Source organism: Peromyscus maniculatus, chromosome 14 (genome assembly GCF_049852395.1).
Source record: "Peromyscus maniculatus bairdii isolate BWxNUB_F1_BW_parent chromosome 14, HU_Pman_BW_mat_3.1, whole genome shotgun sequence".
Classification (NCBI taxonomy): domain Eukaryota; kingdom Metazoa; phylum Chordata; class Mammalia; order Rodentia; family Cricetidae; genus Peromyscus; species Peromyscus maniculatus.
The window spans coordinates 14,291,904-14,309,598 of NC_134865.1; the positions used below are offsets into that span (position 1 = coordinate 14,291,904).

The 17,695-nt window shown below is 42.8% G+C and overlaps 1 long non-coding RNA gene across 2 annotated transcripts; it reads left to right on the forward strand.

Moving 5' to 3' along the window:
- Nucleotides 1-231: 231 nt before the first annotated feature.
- LOC143268413 (uncharacterized) lies at nucleotides 232-4,538 on the forward strand. Of its 2 annotated transcripts, none has more exons than XR_013044285.1 (3): nucleotides 232-361; nucleotides 886-968; nucleotides 4,287-4,538. It is a non-coding gene; the product is annotated as an uncharacterized LOC143268413 (long non-coding RNA). The 2 variants fall into 2 exon arrangements; XR_013044286.1 differs by having other exon boundaries at nucleotides 4,290-4,538.
- The last annotated feature ends 13,157 nt before the right edge of the window (nucleotides 4,539-17,695 follow it).

The following is a 17,695-nucleotide window of genomic DNA, read 5'->3' on the forward strand; positions in this document are numbered from 1 at the left end:
CTCACACTCACACCACACACACACACACACACACACACACACACAAATATTTATTTTTTAAAAAGAAAATGACCTCATTCCTTTCAAGACAGACTCCAGTCATCCCTCCCTCATTTAAAATAACCTGCCTGAGACAGGAAAGGGGTGCCCACCTGACAGCCCTCTTTCTCAGAAGGGTTCTGTTGCCACTGTGACGGCGCAGTCCTGGGGTGGGCACACCTTTCCTTCCTCCTCTAGAGCTGTGTCTCCTGATGCCCTGACACTAGCAGGTTGGGTACCAAAGCATACCCCTAAGGCTTCCTTACATGTGTGAACATCATAGAACAAAGGAGACCACAGGCCGCCCTGGGCGCTACTGAAGGTGAACGGGAGCTGGTGGGCAGTGGTCCTTTGGTTAATGTTTCTGAGCTCTGCCTCTGAGTCCTCTGAAAAACTACGCCTTAGCAACTCTACCTGGGACAACCTTCTGCAGACTCTGGGCTCTGGGCGCTTGAAGGTTGGGCAACCCCTGCAGAAAGTGACCACCATGCACATCTGGAAAAAGGTGACAGCCATGCATGCTGTTAGAGCTAATGAGCCCAACAGGGACACCTGGGGATGGAAAAAATTAATTACAAGTCTATGCCAGCAAACTACCTGTTAGTGTCTACCTGCGAGCATCTAAGACTAAATGGCGCCTAATTTCTGTTCTTTCCCTTTCATCACACAAGCGGGCCCTGGGAAATTTCTGATGCCTTCTTTTCTTACAGCCCGCGCCCCCCCCTCTGCCCCCCTTCCCCAGTCCTTAATGGAGATCTTGAACCACAGAGCCACCGTGTCAGAACTCAGACGGTTAACATTCACTCCTTGCTGTTTTATTGCATATTACTGTGCGCGCCTGAGCAGCGGGAGCAGATTCGGGCAATTACAATCAAGTCAGGGCACACGCCGCGGCAGAGCAACACGAGCATGATGAGGATACTGATGAGGTACTTATCGAAAACCCCACATCATCCACACTCATCAGCCACAACATGTCACCCCAAATGAGGCATCAGCTGCCTTCAAAAGGCTCATTGCACCGTGTTTACCGCTTCCCTCGGACCCACTTTTGATTTTACGGTCAGAACTGGGTTCAAACAGCAGCTGTCTGGCAGGAGCGGGCCTGGGCTCCTCGCTGCTGCGTCCCCCGGAGTCGCCAGGCTTTGTCTCGGGAGAGCTTTGGGAAACGAGGGGCTGGCAGGGCCAAGAGATGTGCGCGCGCGGGAAGGCAGCAAAGTGTCCGGTTCCGTTTCTCTCAAAGAGGAATCCCTTTCCTAGAAGGGGCCCTTGATTAATTTCAAGCACTAGCACACAGTGGTGGCCTAATGTGGGTGGGGGAGGGACACGAAATAAGGAGCCTTTCACAGATCCCCTTAAAATAGTGACGGGGTGGGACCTCTCACGCAGGCAGAAGTCCTAGAAAGGTCAATCCCATTGGAAAAGACAGATCCAACCAGGAGAGCCAGTCAAGTGGTAACAGTTCTTAATTCTTTCATCATCGACTCATTCTCGGCTGGTTGGGGGGAGCATTCATTAGCAGCTTATAGGAAAACGCTAGTCTCAAATCCCTGGTTCCCTACTATAGGCGGAAGAAGATGTACTCCGAGCAGTCCCAGAAACTCTTCCTATGTTGCTCAGGCCAATGCAACTGGCGGTTAAACAGATGGGGTGGAGGGTGGGGGTGGGGGGTCGGGGGTATCTGACTGTATACATTGCAAAGAGAATAGGAAAGTTATATTCCTTTCCTACTAGGAGAGGCATACAACTCTGATACTTTCCTTGCATGTAATTTTTTTTATGGTTGGCGAATTGATGTTTATTTTAAGAAAAATGTTCTTTCGTAAATATTCATCCTATGCCAAAATATTTTTCTTCTCACATCCAGGCAAGTTGCCTCAATACCAATAAAAGGCACACAGACTCACATTTTAAGGTTTGGAGAGCCATTTCAGCTCCTCACCCCTGGTTCTCTACTGAATCCCTCACAGCTTCCTAGAACAGTGCCTGAGTCACGGCGGGCGGCAGTGGAATGTGCCAGCAAGCGGAAGAAGGGTGGGCTTCCCTTGCCTCTCTCCCACCCGACCTACACTGGAGACAGACCTGCAGGGCGAGGTTCCTCAGCAGGGTGGGGAGATCAGCAGCTGTGGGAGTCAGTGCCACCTGGAGAGCCACCAAGTAGAGCTTTGTATGGCCACAAAGGTCCAGGGTCCTGGGACTTAGAAACAAGCCTTGTCACTGGCCTTAGGAGTTCCCCTGGGTGCTGGGTGTCATGAATTATCCCATCATTTGGATTACAACTATTGCTACTCACTCCTCCTTCCGCATCCCTCCCCATCCCTCTCCACCCCCTCTCTCCCCATCCCCTTCCCTCAACCCCTCCCCACCCCTCCCCACCCCTCCCCAAACCCCTCCTCTCTCCCTCTCCCTCCCCATCCCTCTCCCTCTCCCCCACCATCCCCCTGTCTCCCTACAGCATTAGGCTTTTACTGGCATTTTAACATCTTTACAAAAAGGGAAGGTACTACATGAGTAAGACCTTAGGCTTGAAGACCTTTTTTTTTTTTTTTTTGAAGGAACTTACTTTTATAGGAAGTTATTTTACCTAGCCTTAGAAGTTACCAGAGACTGGGGCAGGCCTCCCGGACACTTGCAGTGTGCCTCATTCTGCCTCAGAGGCTCTGCTGGTCTTCTTTCCATGCTTCCCTTTCTCTTCTAAACTTTCTAAACTCTCCCCTCAGGCCTCTGGCCTGACAAGACTCTAGTTTGGCCCCTTCTACCTAAGCCCATCTAATTCCTGGGAGATCTCTCCAAAGCCCACAGGTTTGCATTGCACATTCGGATTCAAGAGAAATCCCCACGGCATGGTCTAGAATGGAAAGCACAAGCCTCTGAGTGGCACTCAGCTTTGCCGTCACAGAGCACGAGGCAAAGGGGACAAACGTGTGCCTCCATTTGCTCTCCTTATTTTGGATTCCTTAGGGCTGGAAGCCCTAAGACCCAGAATACATTAGGTTGACAATCAGTGAGTAATACAAGGGAGAGGAGATGGGTGGGCACCACAGGAAAGCTAAAGAACTTCGGAGCGTTAGATTAAAAATGACCTCGAGTCTCAGGTTCATGCATTCCTATCAAATTTTGATTTATTTCATGAAGCAATATCTCATCCACATTTTGCGTCATATTCTTTCTTCTTGGGGTTCATGAAGTAGATGTTTGTTCATATATGGAGACAAAATGAATAGAGATCAATAGTAAATTATGAAAAGGAGTTGGAAAGTAGCCAGATGTGTTTATATGGACGATAGCAACCTTAAAATTATCGGCAACACCTGCCCACATCATTAGTTCTGGGAGGTCACAAACATTGCTCAGAATTCTTTAGGAAATTTTAACATAATTTTTTATCAAATTTTCACATGGTGTGGATTTTAAATTTTTGTATGAGTTGGATACCTTCAGCATATTGCTACTGATGGAAAGTGGACAGGAGAAAGTTAGTTAAATTAAAAATTAGGATAACAAATTCTAGGCAATTATCCAAATTAAATGGAAAAGAATTAGAAGAATTAGACCTCATGGGCCAGATGATTAGTCACCTAATTTGAGTGTTAGAAATCTAGAAAGAAAGAAAGAAAAAAATCACACAAGATCCTTGCGCTAGGTACTTCAAAGAAGATCCATACAAGAAAGAGACCGTTTGCATGTGTGCACATGCATGCAGCATGGAGAGAGAGAGAGAGAGAGAGAGAGAGAGAGAGAGAGAGAGAGAGAGAGAGAGAGAGAGAGAGAGAGAGAGAGAATGTGTTTTGTATCTCTTTGTGGGTCATCATCTAACGCCCTTTGTGATGCACATTCTAAATTAGGCAAAAGGGATGCATCTTTCAAATGCAGATCATGTTTGCATTAGAAGAGCAATGAGAACACTTGTCAGTTTCAGAACATTTATGTGCTAGAAGTACTGTTAGCAGAAGAGCAGTTTAGATAAATTCAAGACTTTTTTTGCTGATCACAAACATTAAGCTTCACACCTGAAGCCCTCAACCCCCCGCTGAGCTCTAATCCTAGCGCCATTCACCCTTAGAGACTCCGAGTGCCGTGCCTCAGCTCTCAAACCTTTGATTGCCCTTAGTTTGAATGCCACCACCTGCAAAAATGCCTTTTTATTCCCTTTGAGCCTCTCGAGAAGGAAGTAAAAATGATAATTCATGACAAACATTAATTAATTGTTTACAAGATGATCTTTTCTTTTTCCAACTTCTGTTCAGCAGACATGTTGAACTGCAAGATCCCACTCGCGACGACGCCAGGATCCGTCAAGAGGTCTCTGCATTGTTGTTTGGCACTGAGGCATAGGACCCGCCACGGGCCATTGTTTCTCCAGCTCAAGTGGGCCTGTCTGGTTCCTGTTGGAAGAATGAGGGTGACATGCGTGAGTTCCGTACTATAAAAGGACCGCTGGTTCAGGGGAGAACGGGAGTTTCACGCTAATGCAGAGTAAATAAACATTTTTCACCACCTCTCTTTCTCCGTGTGAGTCTTAAAGGTCAAGGGCTGCCATTACAGTGTTTTAAAAGCTTCAAATTACATTTAAAGAAGGTATCACTAAACTCACAGAAGCCTTATCAGAACTGAGGGGAGCCGGCTGTGATTGTTTGGTCCTTGAGTTTCTCATCACTGGAAGGTGAGCTGCGAGAGGAATGCAGATGTCCTGTTGCCTGATGCCCTGCACAGTGCTCCGAGGATTCTGCTCAAGGCCTTCCAAATTTCCCTCCAAAACAGAGAAAGCGTTGAGACGCTCGGATTTCAAATTCCCGTACCATTGACACCGCTGCTCAAGCCTGTTGGATGGACAAGAATTAAGACTCTGGGGGCCTTTTCCGGACAAAGTTCAGAGGCAAAGACCGGGCCAGGTTCTTGCGGAAACCCCCAGATGTGTGTTTGAGAGACAAGTCAAAAGGCAGAGGGAGATTTCTTTTTTAAATTAAAGAATAAAAAGCTTACTTCAAGGAAGTGTGGAGTCAGAGCAGAAAGACTTCCTCAGACCCAGGTTTTTCAGATTTCAAATTACGGGCCCTTAGATCGGCTGCTGAGTGAAAAAAATCAATTCTATATTTTCTGAGTTAATACTGAGGACTGCACTTAGCAGACACAGAGACTAATAAGGTATGCAGAAAGAGTAAGACAGCGCCCGCGCACAAATTCAGGCCTTGGTTTTGGCCATGATCCAGCACAATGATGTTTCAACCCGATTTGAGAAAAAAAAAAAAATCAATAACATCTGTGGTATAATGGTTAATTAAAGCAGCTCTTCGGCGGAGCTCAGGAGGAGAGGCTCGGCCTGAAATTCAGACAGCTGAAGCTTGATTATGAGGAAAGAATGCTTTTTTAGCTATGAGTGGATAGGCCAAAAGCTGCAATGTGCCAAAATGGGGAGAAAAAATTGCTTTTATTTTAACTTTCTTTTAAGTAATCAATACATGCTTTTCACCTGCATTAGGGCACTGCTCAGCCCGGAGGCCGGTACTCCACTTCAGCATAAATTCCAGCTACTGTCTTTTGAACCTGGGGTTTAAAAGAAGGCCCCATCCCCTCTAAGGCCAAAGAAAATAATATGCGGGTTTGGGCATGGGTTCTTGAAACCAGTTAAAGCTCAGGCTCTAGGAAGGTCTGGAGGGTTTAATCTGTAAGCTGTGCTCAAAGCTGACCTGACCTTGGGGCAAACAGAGGTCACAGTCAAAGCATTAAGGCTACACAAAACTGCGACACAACCTTAAGGAAGCCAGGATAGCCAGGCTCAGTCTGCCCCTCTTTCTGGCTTCTGGTTTTGAGGGCTACTCTGGGGATGTTTTCTTTGCCCTTCAAAGGACAAAGGTCAAAGAACCAGCAATTCCTGCTCTAGCCTTAGAGGACAAGGTCAGCAGGTGACTCCTGGAAAGAAATAGCTTGGCAACACCCCTGACTCTTTTCTTCGCCCTGCCTTTCCCTTCCACTACGGGTCCCCGGTTAGCAGCATCCATCCATCCGCTTCTGTTTATCATCACTGCCCGGTCTCAAGAGCTGCAAAACTGAGAATACTGCATGCGGCTTGTCGGGTGTTCGTTCCCATTCAGCATATTTTCTTCTGTTCCAAGCATGTGCCCTGTCCTGACTGGCTCCCGCCAAGGAAGCTTGTAGGTTATCTAAGGCCTGTGTGCTTATGAACAAATAATAGCACAGTGGTGTGGGAAAATAGTTCGAATGGAGTAGTGTGCGGGACTGTTAAGAATTTTGAAGCTCCTTCCCGTCAGCTGCGCTCAAGAAGGGCAGAGTGAGGGGTGGAGCTTTAAGGAACAACATCACTGGAGTAGAATATTGGAGGATGAGGTGAATAGGACCGTCACAGTTTCTAAATAGTTATGTGAATTATAGGGAGTCATTCTCAGAAGGATGCGTGCTGAAACACAATGCCAATGGTCTACAAACTCTTCAGAGCTAAACTTTGCATCTCATTTCAGCCTCCCCCTTTTAAGGACTATCGGTCCTAGAGATAAAATGTCTTGTTGGGCCTGTGACTCAAGCTACTTGAGAGGCCGAGGCAAGAAAACCAAAACGTTAAGGCCTGTCTGGGCTACAGAGAGAGTTCAAGACCAACCTGTATAGTGAGTCCCTGAGTATAGTGAGTTCCTGACTCAGAACTTTAAAAAAGTAGAGGGAGGGCTGAGGGATAACTCAGGAGAAGAGCTCTTGCCTGGCACCCACAGAGTCCTAGGTTAATCCACAGTACCACTAAATAAACAAACTCCGTTCTTATCTGTAACACACCAAGTCTTCCTTTCATCTGATCCACATTGAAATTCATTGTTGCTTCTCAAAGTTGAATGCAGCCTTTGGCCTTAACTTTTTCTCCTTATTTTCTAATTGTCATCCAATCAATTTTCTTTTAGTGTTTTGGAATTCCTTTTCCTTCCTCTACAATCTTCAAAAATCTAAATTTAATGGAACCAAGAAGCTGACCTGCTCATGTACTATGTATTACATTAACTCTGAAGTATAATTTAGAACTAATACCTAAAATATTGATCTTTCATTTACTGTGATTTTGAATGAATATGAACTCTCTGGGTTTCAGTTCCACATCTGAAAAATGGGCATAATGCAGTAACTACCTCATCAGATGTAATGCAGTTTCCATATTTTGATCTTGTGAAGTGTTGAGAATTGTACCTAGCAATGAAAAAGCACTAAGGCAGTGTTAAATCACAGTTATCACAAGTTATTTACTATGTGATTCTCTGATCTCATTCATTTTTTATATAATCTTGCTAGTTATTTTTATTGTCTCAAATGCAAGCAACCCAGCTATGCAGCGGAACTTTTCCATGCTTCCGTATGGATGAATTCTCAGCTATCACTTTGAATTTGATTTTTTTCCTTAAATGCTCTAGTAATTCATCCTTAGAGCCAATTAGTTACTTCTCTTCTTTTGCTTTTTAATGTTTTAAAATATTTATTTATTTTTATTTTATATGTATGGGTGTTTCATCAGCATGTATGTCTGCGCACCACGTGCATGCCTAATACCTTTGGAGGCCAGAAGAGGCATTGGATCCCCTGGAACTGGAGTTTCAGATGGTTATGGCCACCATGTGGGTGCTGGGAATTGAGCCCAGGTCCTCTGCAAGCACTTGTAATGGCGGAGCCATCTCTCCAGGCCCTACATTTTTAATTTCATTATCTGTTGTAAGATATCTGTACACTGTGTGAAAATGTATTGCTGTGATTGGTGTAATAAAAAGTTAAACATCAATAGCTGGGCAGGCGTTATAGGCGGGATTTCTGGGGAGAAAAAGGAAGAGAAGGAGGCAATGAGGTGTGCAGGAGACCCCAGGAAACACAGAGAGGAAACAGGAGGTGCAAGACAGAACAGAGGTAACACCACAAGATAGAACATAGATAAATGGGTTAATTTAAGTCATAAGAGCTAGTTAGGAATAAGCCTAAGGTATAGACCGAGCTTTCATAATTAATGAGAAGTCTTTATGTTGTTATTTGGGAGCAGGCGGTATAGAGAAGGACTCATTACAATTATCCACACTTAAAAAATAATTTAAAATTGTATTGCCACATTTTCTTTCCTAGAGAAGGAATGGGATTTGCCTTTACATTTCCTGTGCAGTTTCTATGACTTTGTATATTGAGACCATTTCCATCCTTTCTAATATTTCTCTCTTCATTTGGCCTATGTGCTCTTCCTTGGAAGTAGTGTAATTACACATCTTTGCAGCTCTTTGGTGAGGGCCGCAGCTTTAATTCTTTTTGGAATAAGCAATTAAATAAAAATTTAAAGGTGGGTTTTGAAGCAGTTATCAATTTAGGCACCATGCTAGCTGCTGGGAGTACCAGGGTATGTAGAGTTTCAACTGCGACCAGGAGAAACCACTCTCTGGCTTAGACACACCAGACTCATCCTCTTGCATAAAACAAGGATCACAGGTTAGGGCATGAGGTTCTAAAAACTACCAGGGATCCCAGAGCTCCTCTTTCTCTTCCAGCTTGGACCTCCCCCATGGCATCTCACGGTATGAGATTGTTAGTGAAACATTAGCTACTACATCTTTATCCAAGGCAGCAGGTTGAAAGATGGACATAAAGGCAGAAAAAGGTAGGACTTTTTCCTTAAGGACTCCTCCCAGAATTCTTAATTATCTATCCTGATTTTCTACCTGCTAGCAGTCACATAGCTTAGTCACCTAAGAAAACCTGGGAAATAAAGATTTTATTCTGAGATCATCCATTTAACAAAAGGGGAAAAAATAGCCAGTCAGGATTCTAGGTCTAAGAAGACATGGGGTACTCTTGAGGAGTGAGGGATAAGAGATTTAGAGGGATAGAGGCAGGAGAAACAGATAGAAACACAGGATAGCCTCGGGAGGGCCTGGATCCTAGCCCACCAGCCCCTTCTGTCTCTTCTAAAGGGCTTTTTATAGGAATGCCAAAGGGTGGAGCAAAGACCTCCCCCGAGCACAGCCAAGTGCAGACCCTTTCCAATCACCTGGTAACCATGAACATGGTCAAGCAATCCTCCAATGCAGCTCTGCTGGGTAAAGCAAGCTCAGGTCTCCCTAGAAAACCTTTGTGGGCCTCCACAGTGGGGAGCAGACATTAGTGTCTGACTGGTATTCTCTGCCATGAAGTGGGCTAAGGCAAAGAGGAGCTCCGCGTTCAGGGGCAACAATGGCTGCTATGCAGTCAAGTGAGGACTGGTGAGATAAACGTGAAGTCACTGGCATCTCGTTCTTCCATCTTTATCTATTGATTGGATTCCTCCTTCTACAGAGGCTTCCTTGCTCCTTCCCACTTCCACCCATCTACCACATCCCAGTCACCCCAAGGCTGGACTGACACAGCGATTCTCCCCAGAACCACCTCCCCTGATTTGCAGGCTTTGTGCCTGTCTCCACAAGGTCACAAAGTCACCGAGGGCAGCCGCAGGACTTGATTGTGTTTAAAAAGAATGAGCTTGGCTTAGGAAGTGCTCAGTGGTTGCTGGTAGGAGACCTTACATTTGAAAACCCAATTTTAAAAGACCATTAAACAATTTCCGGCTTCTTATCACTGAAGGATATTTACCCCATTCTCTGTGTCTACCCGAGGAGAGTGACTTCTCCAAAGTTCTCATGATGTTCTTTCAGTGGCATTCAACTCGGGCCACATCTTTTAACTTCTCAGTGTTCCTATTTTGTTCTATTTTATAATGCTCCTATTTGGGAATTCCGAGCATGGACAAAAGTGAATGTGTTTTTTAAAAGAACATTAATTTAATGTTTTTCTAAGGCCTTTATAAGTCATAAGTCAATTGTGGGATTTCTATTAGTCAAGGAAAAATTAGAATAATGGATGATGTAGATTTTTGCAGGAAGAATTCACATGCTAGTAAAAACCAAACTAAGATGGAAATGCTTTGGAAATGACAGCAAATCTATGTTTTTGTTTATGTCCATTTATGTAAACACAAAGGCCTTTATGTTTGTTAATATATTTTCACTAGGACTATTGAAGAAAGGGGGGGGTAGAGTCTGTTTTTATAGTTAGGAAAGAAATAGATTGGCATGGGAAACCAGAGGGGACATTTTCATTGGGAGATATAAAGATAGACATGATAAAGGACTTATCTCAGAGAGGCAGTTCATAAATGTTAGGAAGCAGGCTAGTTGAAAAATCTTGTAACAGATATGTTGAGGAATAATTCATTCATTCAACAAAGGTAATCTGTAAGAAATAATGGGGAAATAGGAGGAGAGAGCATTGAGCAGGAATGAAATGAATAACACAGACAAGGTGGGGGTGACCTGTGACAAGAGGCGGATGCTTGTATATTCAAAGCCTGCAGGTCAAACGCATTTTGTCACCACATTTAGTTCACTTCTAAATTAAACTAATTGAATTTTTATTTTTTAGATGCATTTTACTTAGGAAAATACAACAATAGAATCCTGGCCAGTGAGCTAGCAGGGTTATCAGCTAAGGGCTACCTATTACTAATCTTAATCATTAGAGAGTTCTGTTCTGTTTTTGAAGTTCAACCATTGCATACAAAATACATCGTTAGAACTAATAGTAATTTCTAGCACTGTTCAACTCAAAAAGTCTGTTACATATTAAGAAATTAATGTCAATACGATCCAAGAATGTAAGTAGTATACAAAATACTTTGTACTTCACAGATAAAGGAATAAGGTGAAATCTCTTATGTAACATCCACTCCAGAGAAAGGTGGGGATTTGGGTAATTATAGCTACAATGAAGTGAAAGAAACTCTTAGCTTACAAAAATGTCACGAACAGTGTGTCTTTTATTTTTAAAGGAACCTCTTATCTTTAAACTAGACAGTAGGGTCAAACTCAATATAAATGGCTTGTCTTGGAGCTGTTGTGGTATGTCTACTCATTGTTAGACATCCATGAGCATCTTCTGTGTGCCCCGACTTATGACAGTCTGTCCTCCTTCCCATTTAGTCTCTATAGCTACCAATCTCATCATCTATGACATCTGCAGGATAGTTTCACTATAAAGGTTGTGGGTGTTTACAAACTCAGATAACTCCATATCTAATGTCTTAAGCACCCATACTCTGATTATCCACTCCCAACTCTCCCAGAGACAGTGGGGGGGGGGGGGAAACACCTTGAACCAACTAAAACTCACAGTTCATTGCCAGTATATCGGAGGAACTGTTTTTTATGAATTCCAAGACTAAAGGAAGCTCTAAGGAGAAAAATAGTGAGGAGCTTGTAATATATCTCAACAAAGAAAAGAAGCCCCGACTCCCGGGATCAACACTTCCAACTGCCTCGTACTACAACTGTTCCCAGGTGCTTTCTTTAACGGAGAAAGACTTTCTGTTCAGACATGTTAGTGCAGCCCCCCCTCCCTTCCTCCTGCCTTGAATGTGAAGGTGAGAGAGCAGCCATCTTGACCACAAGGGCACCTGTGTGTGAATGAAAAGACCGCCTTCAGAACGGCACAGCAAGGTGACAGGAGTGGACCTCCTAGGCCAGCCCCAAAACCGTCTGTCCACACACATGATGACAGCAAATGTTGCTACAAACCATCCCAGTGACACAGAAACTGGGCAGCTTTCTATTATTTCAAAGTCATTTTTTTTATTTATCTGATTATAAAAGTAATTAGTGTGTCTTGTGAAATATATAGAAAGCCAGAGGTATTCAGGGGGAAGATAAAACCACCCATAATCTCACCAACCAGAGATAATAACACTAATATTTTACTGCGTGTACTTCTGTATATAAATACCCATATTGTATTTAAAAAATTTAAATTTAATATTTGTTTTGATATCTTTTCTACTTTTCTTATATCATCTGATTTAAGATATTTGTCTATGATACTATTTTAATGGCTCCATGGTATTTCATTTTATGGAAATATTAGCCTTTAATTACTCCCCTAGTATTAGACATATAGATTATCTCCAAATTTTTACTGTTAGAAACAACTCCAAAGTTATTCATATATGACTAAGATTATTTTATATATGTTCATAAAAGTAGAATTATTAGAGTCAAAGAAGTATACATATGGAGATATATAAATGCACAGTAGTTTTTCATGGGGTGCACAGACATACATACAAACATCCATCATATAAAAAAACAAAATAAAATTTTAAACCAGTATTTCTGGTACTACTTGACTTGTAACATCCAAAATTACACATTACAGTATGTTACATGCCCAGAACCTTGTTTATCAATAAGCTAATGTGAATTCCGTCAGTGATCTCTACTATCAATAAAAAACTTAAAGCAAAACGTTTTTTTTTTTTTTTTTTTTTTTGGTTTTTCGAGACAGGGTTTCTCTGTGTAGCTTTGCGCCTTTCCTGGAACTCACTTGGTAGCCCAGGCTGGCCTCGAACTCACAGAGATCCGCCTGGCTCTGCCTCCCGAGTGCTGGGATTAAAGGCGTGCGCCACCACCGCCCGGCTTAAAGCAAAACGTTTAATGGGCAGTCCAGCCAAGCATCACCCATAGGCTGGAGACAGAAGACGTTAACACAGCCAGAGCCTGATATCTGCTTTCAAATCAGAATTGCCGGGAGAAGTTGGTGATGAGCTCTCCGCTGGCTGACTCCCTCTATACCAGCAAATAGTATTTTGTAGTTCAGTCCCAGGACGGGTCTCCTAAGAGCCAGTAGGACAGTACCCAAGATTTACTTTCTAAAGCCAAATGAGTGTCTAGTTCTGTGAGCCAGGAGTCTTCGGGAAATATGACGTGTGCCTTCACAGACCTCGACGACACCAGAGACTCTAAACTGTTGGGTGCTAAACGGCACCTTATCTAGGATGACTAGCCTTCTAATCACCCGGTTTTCTCTTTTTCTGCAGTGCTTTTTGTCATTAACAATTAGATCTTGCTATTATCTATGTATCCTTAACATGCAGTCCCTTTAAACTTAGTCGGACCCTTTTCTGCGCCAGTTACTCACTCAGTCCTAGAGTTTAAGAATTTTTCCTCTTTGATGAGTAGCAGCATCCGGGTCTCTTGATTTTTTAGCCCGTCTGAAATGGAAGAGAATAGGCTGTCGGCAAAAGGAGGTCATTTAGCCAGAATTCCTGTGCTCTGTACTTGAGCGCTGAACAGTCTTTGTGAGGGCCTCGTGCACTTTTAAACTTTAATAACTCGGGGTGTGCGTGTTAGAGAAATAATCTGTAAATGGCACTCAAAAGTAAATGTATTAAATTTTAAGACAACTACATTACACAATTGCACACAATATGTACTCATTTCAGATCCTGGGACAAATGAAATATGGCCAGCAGAATTGAAGTTCACGACAGCTCTAAGAAGAAAATTGAATTTGCCTTTAAATTCCATTTACAGTTTACTATCATGTCTACCTCGTATGCTTTTGAAGTTAAGTTTGGAAATGGCACAGAGACTTCATAAAGATCCTCTACTTGAATTCAGTGATAAGTATAGTTAGAGAGAACATCAGATCATCTCTTAGCAAAAATAATATACCTGCTTACTTTAGCTGCTTTTAAAACAGCTTCAGAAATAGAAAGTACAGTGAGTCTCCACAGTTGGTACAACGCAGTAAACAAGAATGAGATGGAGTATTTGAAACAGGAGACTAGCTCTCTGTGTGGGGAATAGCTTGCTGAGTGATTGGATTGACGAAGTTCAGATTTCTCCTATCTTTTAAGGTTTTTATTTTTTGAACCCCATGCTAAAAATAGGATTACCTGGGCCACCAACTGAAGATCAAATGGTTTTTATATGCACGTGCATGTGCGTAGACAAGAAAAAAGGAATTCTCTATACTTCCCCAGTTAAAAGTTGGTCTCACTATGTCATGAGAAAAAAAAAACACAGAACAAAACAAAATGCTAGTCTTTTCTGCGTGTCTCAAAACAGGAGGTTGCAAAATCAAAGGCCCTAAGTCTACCAAAAAAGAAAAAAAAATCGGGGGTGTGTATTTGAAAAGGAGAGCAGGATTCAGGCTACTCTTCAAGTCCTTGCTGAATACATAAAGCCAAGAGCTGAGGAGAGTTATGCAACCGGATTGCTTTGGCTGGTCTCTGTGTGCAAAGTGATTCATTTCCTGTATTTGGTCAAGATAGGGGAAAGTTGGGCACACACAAATGTGATGGAGCTTTTGATCAGAAAAGTTTATCAGATAACTGGGTAAGATTTCGTGATAGGTATGGAGAGTATTTTAGTGCTTCAGATCAAGGCTGGACTGAGAGAATGCTGGATCCCAAAGGTGTCACATTTCTAGCTTGGGGAAATCTGTTTTTGTTTTTGTTTTTCCCCTTACTGCTGTCCCAGAGCGACGCTAAGTGTTCTGCTCAGTCACAATCTTCCTCATAAAGGATTCTGGAAGACATCCTTATGCTGAGTTAGGCATTGCTTTTAGAGCCACCAGTGGTGTTTCATTTTAACACAGAAGAAGCTCAAGAAGTAATCCTCTATCTGAATGATTTCAGGCATCTCCAGGGCTGGGAAGAATTTAAGGGAAGTGAATTCAAAGGGTCGGGAAGGTTTCTGAACCCTAGCATTCTGGACTGGGGGAGTCCTCTTCTTGGTGAATCCCACATTCAGCAGCTAACCTTCACCTGATGTCAGTCAAGGGTTGCATGCAGAGTTCTGGAGACAGCCTGGAAATGCAAAAGTTTAAGTGACCTATACACTTCAGTATTGGAAGAAATGGGGATGGTAATGACGCCCCTGAAGGTTTTCCTTGGCAGTACTTAGCAAGGCTACAGTAACCTGAAAATTCGCAGAAGCAGTGAATATTCAAATTGCTATAGTTAGAGAATCCCCAGTGAACTTGGCCTCTTAATTCAGGGCTGAAGCATTGATTGAAGAAATGTAGGAATTTCTCCCCTTAGTGGAGCTATATTAGACTGAATCTTTGTACCTTCAAAGACGTGAAGAAAAAAAAAAACAATAAACCCTCATCTGTATTGGTGCCAGTTTTGAAATGTTTTGTTAAATTCCTGAGACTATCGAAATGTATTAATGTCTCCATCCTATTGCAGATTTCTTCATTAGGAGATTGCAAAAAAATGTGATGTGTTCATCGAACTATTATCTGATTTGAATAATCACTCTAAGCCCTCATGGTTGGCTTATTTTGCACAAAATTGTGTCAAGCCCCTTTGTGAGTGGTACAGATACCAGAATGTCTTAAACCTAAGCCCCAGACAAATGTGGCATCAATCTCAAATGCCGGATCACAAGTTCTTTCTTCAAGCTGTCACTGGGAGAAGGAAATCAATGTATGTTCTGCCATCAGAGGAGATAACGTTCAGGCTGCCCAGGAAGTGTACAGCATCTGATACTTTTAAAAGCTTTAAATACATTCAGCATGCTAATTAGATTTGCTTACATATAGATACCAGCTTTATGGGTCTGACTGGAACATATTTGAGTAGCAATCTGGAAATTTTTGTTCTCACAAGTGTTATACCAAAAGTGCTGGTCTCAGCAATTCTAACTCTTGTTTTCCTACCTAATCTCTCCAAACTCCAGTTTCCTCCTCCATTATAAGTAAAATTAAGACAGAAACAGAGGCAGTAGGACTAATGTGTATCACTGAAGATAAATTCCTAATTGGCAGGAAGAAAGCTGATCACACACACACACACACACACACACACACACACACACACACACACACACACACTCATACTCACATACAGAGTACTGTAGTCATGCATGAGAGACTCTCATAGAGCAGCAATTTTTCTGTTGCCTCAGGCGTCGTCATGGGCTCTGCTTCTGACACTGACACTCTTTCCAGGTAGCAGCCAGGAAAGATGCACTTGAACTATCGCACTTGGGAGAAGGAACACACAGTCCTGACCAACCTTGCTGCCTTTGCCTCTGTGGTGTCTAGAAAAGCCCATGTCAACCCCTCTATGTCTCCAGCTGTCAGAGAATTTGGTGAGATAATCAACATTGAGGCACTGAGCTTCCTAAAATGCTGAATTTTCACAGTTCTTGTCCCTCAAGCCTTACAACACAGCAAGATGGTGAAGAAATGGAGTTGGTGTCAAGAATGACTTTGCCGTTGCACATTGACTCAGGCTGTGCATATGCTGGTGCAGGAAATCTGGGGTTAGCATATATTCATGGAGCGCTTTGGAATTTGGAGTAGATTTTAAAACACAAGAGATCGTTCCATTCTTCTTGTCACATACCGAGTCTCCAAATTTGAGCCTACTATAAAACCTCCGGTACCTGATTTATAATCTTCCTCCCTGTGGTCTTTGAGTTTGAGAAGAGGTATTTGGTGGAAACATTCCTGCTCTTTAGGATGCTTATTCCATCTCTGATCCAAGTTAAAATATGCCTCCCCGAAATTACCTTTAAAATCTTGTAAGACAAAGTATATTTTTATAATGATAATATCCATTCACATTTATTGGAGAAAGCTTACAAAACTTTACACATCACAATAACACTCCAAGATAATTTGGGATTCTTTGTTCATGTTCTTTCTCACACTGTCTGCAAACTACATTATATTAAATATTCAACATTCTATCTTCACTTTTTTTTTTCATTTTTGGTTTTTGATTTTTCAAGACAGGGTTTCTCTGTGTAGCTTCGGTGCCTGTCCTGGATCTCGCTCTGTAGATCAGGCTGGCCTCAGACTCACAGAGATCCACCTGGTTCTGCCTCCCGAGTGCTGGGATTAAAGGCATGTGCCACCGCTGCCCAGCCTATCCTCACTTTTAAAGATGTTGTAAAGAAATATGAATTGCCGGGTGGTGGTGGTGGTGGTAGTGGTGGTGGTGGCGGCGGCGGCGGAGGCTGCGGCGGCGGCGGAGGCGGCAGCGGCGGAGGCCGCAGCGACGCACATCTTTAATCCCAGCACTTGGGAGGCAGAGCCAGGCGGATCTCTGTGAGTTCGAGGCCAGCCTGGGCTACCAAGTGAGCTCCAGGAAAGGCACAAAGCTACGCAGAAAAACTCTGTCTCGAAAAACAAAAACAAAACAAAATATGAATGAATTTCTTTTAAAAACAGCTTCCTAGCTGGGCGGTGGTGGCACATGCCTTTAATTCCAGCACTTGGGAGGCAGAGGCAGGTGGATCTTTATAAGTTCGAGGCCAGCCTGGTCTACATAAGAAAGGCACAAAGCTACACAGAGAAACCCTGTCTCAAAAAACAAAAAACAAAACAAAACAAAAAAACAGCTTCCTAAATGTATTGTTACTATCATTATTATTATCATTATTATTATTATTGGTTTTTCAAGACAGGGTTTCCCTGTGTGTAGTCCTGGTTGTACTGGAACTCACCTTGTAAACCAGGCTGGCCTCGAACTCTTGGAGATCTACCTGGCTCTGCTTCCTGAGTCATGGGATTAAAGGCATGCGCCACCACCGCCTGGCCCAAATGTATTATTTTTAAAACCTTGTAACCTACAATAATGTTGAAGGTTATGGTCAGCAGCCATGTATACATTGCCTAGATCCTACTGTAGGTCACTGCCTGGCTGTGTTTGCAAACTTCAGTGTGACTTGTCAGTTCTCCCATCAGCCATATATTAATTAAGTTTCTCTTTCATGCATTTCAAAGTGCAAACGCCACTTACACTTCAGTCTAAATATTTGAGCATTCATTATTTTTTACTGGAGTTCAATATTAACATTTGCTTTCC